General features: G+C 41.6%; 1 pseudogene; it reads right to left on the reverse strand.

Moving 5' to 3' along the window:
- Window positions 1–7,601: 7,601 nt before the first annotated feature.
- LOC142440181 (bifunctional purine biosynthesis protein ATIC pseudogene) lies at window positions 7,602–9,263 on the reverse strand (annotated as a pseudogene).
- Between the last annotated feature and the right edge of the window lie 854 nt (window positions 9,264–10,117).

Below are 10,117 nucleotides of genomic sequence, written 5' to 3' on the forward strand. Positions count from 1 at the left end.
CCTTGGAGCATCAACAATTCTGGTTGTGAGTCCGATTTCCCAGAGTGTGGGTCTCTACCTGTTGAATTCTGCCTGGGACAGACAGAGTTCTGGATAGGAGGAACTATCTTGTAACCATATTTTCCTGGAATGTCCAAGACTTAGCACAAGTGAGTTCATTTTTAATCAAAGTCATCCTGCCTCTGTTACCTACACATTAGAAGAGGGAATTGAAAGCTCCAGAATTTCATATTGTTTTTCCTCCCAGGACTGGTAAGTCCATGGAAAAGCTATGAGAAATATTTCAAAACAAGCGCAGTGTTTGATGGATAATAAAGCCAGAACTCTGAGATGTATAAGCTACACAATTCAATAGAATTTGTTTGCCTAAAGCAATTGCAAGGTAAACGAAACCTGCCACCACCAGATTAGAGTGGTCACACACAAAGCTGAAAATCAATTCGTAAGCAGTTCCAAGAACTTAAGTTCTGCCATCTTAGAGAATATAGACTGGTGCTCCTAGTGAATCCAAGATGGCAGCTACAATATATAACTGCTTCAAAAGTAAATTAAAAAATGAAATGCCAGACCATATGAAACTGATATGCTCAATGGGTGTGACTCATAGGCATAATCTTAAAGGCTTGAAGGTGAACAAGCGGCCATCTAGCTCAGAAGCAAATAAGCCCACATGGAAGAAGCACACCGGCCAGTGCGATCACGAGGTGCCCAAGGGACCAGGTATAAGGCATCATGCAAAAAAAAAAAAAGATATGTGTGTGTATGTATGTGTATATATGTGTATATGTATGTGTATATATGTATATATATATATCATATTAAATGAAGGGGGAAGTGCAGAGTGGAGACCCAAGGCCCAAGTGTCGGCCAATGGAGATCCCCTCATAGAGGGGTTTAGGAGAGGAGATGGGTTAATTAGGGTGTGAGGTAGTATCGATGAAGAACACAGCTTTCCCCCAGATCCTGGATGCTTCCTCCCCCCAACTACCATGATCCGAATTCTACCTTGCAGGGCTGGATAGGACAGAGGCTGTACACTGGTACATATGAGGGTTGGAGGTACAGGGAATCCAGGGTGGATGATACCTTCAGGACCAAGGGTGTGAGGGACGATGCTGGGAGAGTGGAGGGTGAGTGGGTTGGAAAGGGGGAACTGATTACAAGGATCCACATGTGACCTCTTCCCTGGGAGAGGGACAGCAGAGAAGGGGGGAAGGGAGACTCCAGATAGGGCAAGATATGACAAAATAACGATGTATAAATTACCAAGGGCATATGAGGGAGGGGGGACTGGGGAGGAAGGGGGGGAAAAAAGAGGACCTGATGCAAGGGGCTTAAGTGGAGAGCAAATGCCTTGAGAATGATTGGGGCAGGGAATGTATGGATGTGCTTTATACAATTGATGTATGTATATGTATGGATTGTGGTAAGAGTTGTTTGAGTCCCTAATAAAATGTAAAAGAAGAAAAGAGAAAAAAATGATTAGGGCAAAGACTGTACAGATGTGCTTTATACAATTGATGTATGTATATGTATGAACTGTGAAAAGAATTGTATCAGCCCCAATAAATTGTTAAGATAAAAAAAAACAAAAAAAAACATATATATATATATATATATATATATATATATATATATATATATATATATATATATATACCGTTACCTCCTTTTCCAAATGTGCACATGCATATACACACTTAGGGACAAATAGTTATCACCAAGCCCCCTAAGTCTGAACAGGAAGTACCCAGAGTTTATCTCCAAGCTTTTACGTTATAAAATGGTTATAATACATTGACTTCCCTTAGCAGTCTCAGTTTAGCAATGAGTATGTTTGTTTCATGAACTAAGAAAGACTTAAAGCTCCAGAATTAGCTTTTCTCCCTTCCCTCAACTCTGGGCTGGGCTGGCTATTTCCGGAAGGAAGGGTGGGGTTGGGGACAAGTGATTTCAGGTGGGATTGAATTCTCTTCATCTTTCTACTTATCTTTCTATCTGCCACCAGATCCCTAGTTTGTCAGTTTGGGAGAGAGAGGAAAGAGGGGGAGAAACCATAGTTGGACAATAAAGTATCTACAACATGTCTGCTATTGGGTTAATCTCTCTTCTGACCATATAAAAAAACCTAAATGTTTAATTAAAATGTTTATCAAAATTTATATGTTTGATGTTAAAACTTAAACTTATTGGATAATCAAAGATGAATTATTTTCTTGAGCACCGTTGGTTCTTAGCAGGTCTTTGACCTGGTTTAAACTGCTTCAGTCATGGTCAACTTAGTAAAATAGGAGTATAATTAAGGTAAATAAAAACCTGTATGATGTAGAAGGCTAAGTAGACTGGGAGAGATTATGAATAGAAGCCTTGGAATGGGAGACTTCTAAGAGATGTAACGAATCTTTACATGAGACTGATGCAGGAGGTTGGATTATTGCTAAGACTGGGGAGGGCAACACACGTTTGACGTGATATGGTTGAGCACCATCTTTGAGCTGGGGGCAGTTGGTTCCTATTCTATCATTTAAGAGATTTAGTTTCTGTGCAAAGCACACATTACCTGCCACCCTCCACCCCTTCCACACACATCCCTTTTAAGTGGAAGGTTAAATCTTTAGCAGTATGTTGACTCATAATTTTTCATGTTCCAGTTCATCCACATTTTATAATTCTAGGTCTAGTCCAATTTTATTTCATTGGCCATGACTGAAACAAGGAATATCAAAGATCCCTGCCTGGATCTTTGGAAGCCCCACACTATTGGACTATTTTCTAAATTACCTTCAAAGTTAGTGTTGGTTTTAATCTGCTGGCCTTTTCTAGTTCTATCATTTGGAGAATACAGAGTCTATCCACCCTCCTGGTTAGAAGCTTGATTTTTCACCTCTTCTGTGTGGCTCCTGCATAGCATCCATGTAGCCCATGTTTCTGTGCATATTTGTTTCATGTTCTTTCTAAATTAGTGACTATATCTCATTGCAGAAGGTCTCTCTCCCCTTTGTCCTATTGCATTAGGTTGATAGCTAAATTCTTTAGACTTTAGGCTCCTTGGGTTTGGGTCAGACACTGGTTCATCCTTTCTTTAGATCTCATATCTCATGTGGTGACTCATATCAATCTCTATCAGGATAACTGGTGATAAAGGGCAATAGGGAAGGCGAAAATGCTATAGAACCTTATGGATTTCCTGATATAAAAGTGCTTTGTCTAGTCTTCCACATATCCAGCTGACATTTTAGCCACAATATAAGTAGTTTAGGGTTAAACATCATGTGAAGATGGTTCTCCTCAGCTAGTGTTGATGGTAGGAGAAGCCATTACATATCTGAGAGCACTGGGATTGATAGGGCCCAGAAACAATAGATGCAAGGTGGCGTAGGTTAACTGTCAGAAGCCAGGTGGATGCAATTATTACAATGAATGGCAAGGTTGGAGTGGTTGCAAAGAGGGCTTGGCCCACAGAATTGCGATGTACTTAGTGGAACTCGTAGTCCCTGGGGGTAAATTAGATGGGCTGTTTGACATAACTGAACCATGACCGACATGATATATGTATTAACTCCTAAGTTGTAGCCAAAAACAAAACCATAAACCTTAGATCCAGAATGGGTTTTAGGCTAGGACTAAATCCTAGCTCCAATTTAAGAACAATGACTTTTTACGCCATGACCCTGCTCAATACTCACCCTCAGGATGGGAACACAGAAGATATGTGTGCTATAGCAAAATGTGGCAAAGAATTTAGATGGTGCCCAGGTATCAGATAAACTAGCGTCTGAGGTCTCAACGGCTTGTCTCCAAACAAGAAGTCATCTAAGGGAGATGTTAATTAAGTCCACAGGGGAGAAGCACACCATCATGAAGGATTGGAATCATTATAATCTGAAGTTGAAGGAGGGATCACTATCAGAGTCTACCTAAATTACGAGAATTTGGTGTGCAGAAGATGATGGATGACAGCGGGAGCCCAAGATTCATTTGTGAGACTGCATAGGAAATAAGCCTCCAGGGATCTCCGCTGATCTAAAGCTGGGGGATGGGAGGAAAGTGGTCACAATACAGAGTGCTCGGGAGAGAGGAGTCTAGAATATCAGAGGCATAAATCTGACCTGAACAGTTACAAGCTCATCAGCCAGATCCCCCATGATGCAGGTTGGACCTGATCTGGTTCCCAAAATTTTCTGTATTTCTGGTTTGTATTGTCTTCATTTTTTGTATTAGAGAGCATCTCAGAGATGTTATGTCAATGCTGTCACCCTCTTGAAGCTGCGTTATGTTCTATTTCATTTTTGGTATATAAAACCCAAGATTGATGAACATGTAGAGACAAGTAGAATAATGGGTTCAGGAATGGGTTCAGTGGGAGGGGAGTACAGTGGTGGTGGGGGTGTAAATGGAGATGATGTCAAGGAGTCCATGTAGGAAATGAATGCTTGGAAACTGATTGTGGAAACAATTGTACATTCTCCTTGAAGTGATGAAACCCTCTGGAGCACATTTGTACTCTGGCACACGGGGTCACCACGAGTAGGCGTGAACTTGATGGCAGCTGGTTGAGTGGGTCTGTATTTTTTTATGGGGCAGTGATGGCTCAGTGGTGGGGTGGAAAGGGGGAAACGATTACAGGGATCTACATGTAACCTCCTCCTTGGGGGATGGACAACAGAAAAGTGGGTGAAGGGAGACATTAGATAGTGTAAGACATGACAAAATAATAATAATTTAAAAATTATCAAGGGTTCATGAAGGAGGAGAAAGTGGGAAGGTAGGAGAAAAATGAGAAGCTGATGCCAGGCTCTTACATGGAAAGCAAATCTTCTGAGAATGATGAGGGCAACGAATGTACAAATGTGCTTTACACAATAGATGTATGTATGTATGGATTATGATAAGAGTTGTATGAGCACCCAATAAAATGATTAAAATTAAAAAAAAAAAGAATTCTAGCATGCTATGCAGAAGACCTGGATTGAATTCCTTGAATATGTATATCACGTATGGCCGCCACCAGTCCGTCAGTGAAGGCTTGTGTGCTGCTCTGATGTTTTGTGTGTTTCAGTAGTTTCTAGACTATAAAGGACCAGTGGTACATGTCTGAAAATCTGCTAATGAAAGCCCAGTGGTCCCAGTAGCCCAGTGTGCATGGATTCACTGTCAGGCAGAGGCTGACACAACACCACTCACAGCAGTAATAATACACCTTAAAAACACCTGCCAATGTACTGGGCTCTGGTACAGAGAAGGGACTTGATCAGGAGTTATTTGGAGACCACACTTCTAGAACTGCTTGTTATTAGTTGTTGTATGCACAGATTAAAAGAGCTGAGTCGATTTAGCAGCACCACATACTAAGACAGACGTGATCATAGCTAATGGGATTGGGCATGAGTAGGATCAGAGGGTACAAGAAAGGTACATGACCAAGTAGCCTAGAAATCAATCCGCTTACCACTGTTGTATTAGAAGCCTTCCTTTTGCACTTGTGACTGGATGGCATATCCTTCATGAGCAGCTGCGAACACAGGAAAGGATACTAAACTTGGTTTATGGCTGGGTAGACACGGCAATGGCAAGGCAAGCTGAAAATGGTTGGTAGCTGCAATGAAGCTTCAGGAATGGCCTTGTGAGGTCTGAATGTTGACCACTGGGTAAAAAGGAGTCACCTTTGAATCAAGTAGGTGCTTGTAAGCAGCTTCAGGATGGTGGGATTTTGAACCAGTGCATTGTGATCTACTTAAACCCTTACCAAGTGTCATACAAATGGGCTATTTTCAGTGTTATTGTTAGGTGCCGTTGAGTCAGTTTGCTGAGCAAGAGAGTGAAACACTGGCCAGTCCAGCAGCATCCTCACAGTTGTTTGTAAGTGTGAGCCCATTGTTTTAGTCAATGTTCACCACTTTCTTCCAGGGCCTTCCTCTTTTCATTGACCCTCTGTTTTACTAAGAATGATGTCCTTCTCCAGGAACTAGTCTCCTCTGACAGTGTATCCAAAGTTGTTCTTATTGTTAGATGCCATCAAGTTGGTTCCAGGCCACAGTGACCCTCTGCACAGCAGTAGGAAGCACTGTGGGACCCTGTTCCCTCCTTGCAATTGTTCCCCAGCCTGAGCCCATTGTTGCAGCCGGTGCATTAATTCATCCCACTGAGGGCCATCTGCTTTTTCACTGTAGATCTTCTTTACCGAGCAGGGTAGCTTTCTCCAGGGACTGTGCTGGCCGGGCAGCATGTTTAAAGCATACAAGATGAAGACTTGCCATTCTTGCCTCTAAGGAATGCTCTGGCCATACTTCTTCCAAGAAAGTTTTGTTGGTTCTTTTGACAGACCATAGTACACTTTAAATACTCTTCATTATGACCAGAGTTCAAATACATCCATTTTTCTTCATCTTCCTTATTCAATTTCCAATTCCCAACATGCATATGGGCAACTAAGAAAATCATGGCTTCAGTCAGGCACACCTGAGTCCTCAAAGTAAAACCCATGCTTTTCAACATTCTAAAAAGATCTTGTGCAGCAGATTTACCTAATGCAATGCATCTTTTGATCTCTTGACTGCTGCTTTCCTTAATTCTTTCTTATATTTATCATGATGTTATCTTTTAGTTCAGTTGCAAGGATTTTGTAAGAATTCCCATTCTTCTCGAGGCTAGCCATAGTTTGTTATGATCCATTCAGTCAAATGCTGTGGCACAGTCAATAAAACACAAGAAAACATCGTTCTGGAATCCTCTGCCTTCAGTCAGATCCATCTGACATCCTTTATTCCACAGCCTTTTCTGAATCTGGCTTGGACCTCTGGCAGATCCCTGTCAAAATACTGCTGCAACCTTTGTGGGATGAGCTTCAGCAAAATTTTACTTACATGGGATAGTATTCAGATTGTTTTATAATTTGAACATTCTGTTGGATTATCTTTCTTTGGAATAGGTCCAAATATGCATATCTCCAGTCTTCCAAATTTCCTAGCATAGTGGAGTGAATGCTTCATCAGGTTTTCATCAGCTTGTTAAAAATTTTCTATTGATATTCCATCTATTCCCAGATCCTTGGTTTTGGCTAAGACTTTCAGTGCAGCTTGAATGTCTTCCTTCAGCACCCTTGGTTCTTGCTTCTCTGCAACCACCTGCTGAAATGATGGAATGTCAACTAGCTTTTTTCTACAGTAGCCGTGTATCCTTTCCACCTTCTTTCAATGTTCCTGCAGTATTCTATATTTTCCCATAGAAATCTTTCAATATTGTAACTCTTGTTTTTTTTTCCTTGAGTTTTTTCACTTAATATTTGCTGAATATGTTCTTTCTTTTTGGCTTTCTAATTCTAGATATCTGCACATTTCATTATAACGATTTTGTTTTCTTGAGCAACTTTTAGAAAAAAATTCTGTTCAGCTCTTTGACTTTATTGTAACTTCCATTTGCTTTAGCAATCTTATGATTGAAGACAAGTTTTAGAGTCTCTTCTGACATCCACTTTGCTCTATTTTTCTCTCCTCTTTTTTATGTATCCCAAAACATTAATATTTAATCTTTTATTTGTGGTGGGATGAATCCATGATGACAGAGTCAGGGATAGGTGTGAACCAGGATATTCATTACAGGCATCAATCACAGGCTTCGTTGGTAGCAGCAATGGACAGAGCAGCAGTGTACACCTCATCACTCCTCTTTGGTCTGTCTACATTATTTCTGAAAAGAAAGAAGGCATCAGAACTGATAGAAACATCACTAAGTTTGTCAACCCATTGCTGCTTCTCTCCCTCAATTAAAGATTCAGGGGCTTCCTCACCCAGTGCCTTTTACTTTCTCAGATCTTCATTCTCACTAATGGTTCCAGGAATGGCATTCAACAATTTTACCTTCTTCACTCCATCTTTAAACTTCACTGAAAGCATCCTTGGATGGTGTCTAAGCCATTACCTGTTTGCCTGATCCCATGAAAGTCACATCGAGCATATGCGAGACTGCTGCCTTGCTCAAGTACCAATGACCTGACCATTCTTGATGTAGCATACAGAGTTGAACTGAGTGTACTTGACAGCAATGGTGGTGACAGTGAGGCCCCTGAGAGGAGACACCAGCAAATCTTTCTTCTTAGTAACAACATTGCTAAATAATGACCTGTCAATGACACCGTTATTTCTCTTCTGGCTTAAATGAAGACCAAAGAGAGTTCTAACTTCATTTTCATCTGGTTTGTAAGATGGGTCCATCTGAAGGACACAGTAGTTTCCATTTTCCTTTTTAGAAAGAATGTTGAAGGCTGATTCATCATGTCTTATGATCAGATACCTCTCTGGAGATGATTTTGGCAGTAGGAACATCACAGACATCAGATAAGGCAATAAAAGCATCAAATGGAGACATCCTAACAGCCCTTCTTGCTCTGGCATTCGCGGTTGCTATGGGCACGAGGGGGTGGCAGAGCTCACAGATCATGCCAATGTTGGCCTCATCTTCATTGAGTGGAAATCCAACAGCAGCCCCTGCTGCACTGATGTTTGAAAGAGCCAGCAGTGGGGAGGCTGAACATATCTTTGAGTTCCTTTACCAGCTGCCAGGCATTCAAAGCATCACACAAATGTACAAATCTAGGGGTTCCGTTTAGAACTGTGAGGGAAGGTGGGGCTGCACATGTACACTTGGGCCAGCATTTGATGAGATTTCATCCCATACCTGCAGGGCATCTGAGCTATTCCTTTGCTGTACCACCTCCTGAAGTCATCTGAAATGGCTTCACCATACTCGCCTCCAGGCTGGCTAGCAAGGAGGTGCCTTGACTGTCAGAGCTATGCATCTCCCTGGACACCACCATGTAGTTCTCTGAGTCACACACAATTGTCACGAGAGTATGGTTTTTGGCTACTGCTCTCCATAAGGTGATGCCACCATTATGAATTTGCCCCACAGCTGCCTCTACCCTTATGTCTGGAGAAGCCTCTCTTGTCACAAATGATTGAGATGATAGACAGAAACTCTTATGAGATTGAAATCAAGTCTGGCCATGGCCACATTATCTTCTGCAATATTATGCAAAAAGATTCCTAATGAATTGCAGGACACAGAGTGTTCACTCAGCGCCCTAACATTTCAGGAAACCCTGTCAGCACAGAGATATCTCTGACAGCCAGGCCAGCATCTTGTAGGGCTTTAGCAGTCCCCCTGGAAGCAGCCAGATCCAAGGCGACAGAAGTTAAGTTCCTGGCAAACTCCATGAGCCCGGCTTTGTCTGAAACACTAAATAGGGCGAGTTGTCTGGGAGCCATGGCTGTAAACAGAGGGTCTGGGACAGGATGAGTGCAGAGCGGTGGCGGGACAACACATGCGTGGAGCGGCCTGAAGTCCTGACTGTCACACTCTGGAAGGTGGGCTAAAATAGCCTCTCCAGTCTTTTTAGTGACCTTTTGCTTTCTGCACTTGTGATATTCTTCACGTCTTCCCACAGCTCATCAGGCCTCTGTCATCAGTGTTCAATGCAACAAATCTATTCTTGAGTTGTTCTTGAAATTGAGGTGGGATAGACTCAAGGTTGTAATTTGGCTCTTATGCACTTGCAATTTTCTTGAGTTTCAATTTGAACTTACATATTAGTAATTGGTGGCCTATTCCACAATCAGCCCCTGCCTTAGTTCTAGCTTCTGATATTGAGCTTCTCTAACTTCTCTTCCCAACAAATGTAGTGAGTTTGGTTGATCTGTACTACATCTGGACACGTCCATGTGTAAAGGCGCCTTTAGTGGTGTTAAAAAGCTTTTTGCGATGAACAAGCCATTGGTTTGCAGAATTCTATCATGTGATCTCCAGCTTCAGTTCATCACCAAGGCCATATTTTCCAACTACTCTTCCTTCCGCTTTGTTTCTAACGTTTGCCTTCCAACGGTCAATAATCAACGATGAATTTTGATTGCACATTCGATCAATTTCAGATGGAAGACTGTATATGTTTTCAATTTCTTCACCATTAGATTTTGTGGTTGGTGCATAGCATTGAATAATAGTTGTATTGATTGATTTTCCTTAATGTAGAGAGATATAATCTGATCACTGACTGCACTGTACTTCAAGATAGATCTTGAAATGTCCTTTCTGATGGATGAATGTAATGCCATTCCTCTTGATT

The sequence above is a fragment of the Tenrec ecaudatus genome, chromosome 2 (genome assembly GCF_050624435.1).
Source record: "Tenrec ecaudatus isolate mTenEca1 chromosome 2, mTenEca1.hap1, whole genome shotgun sequence".
NCBI lineage: Eukaryota > Metazoa > Chordata > Mammalia > Afrosoricida > Tenrecidae > Tenrec > Tenrec ecaudatus.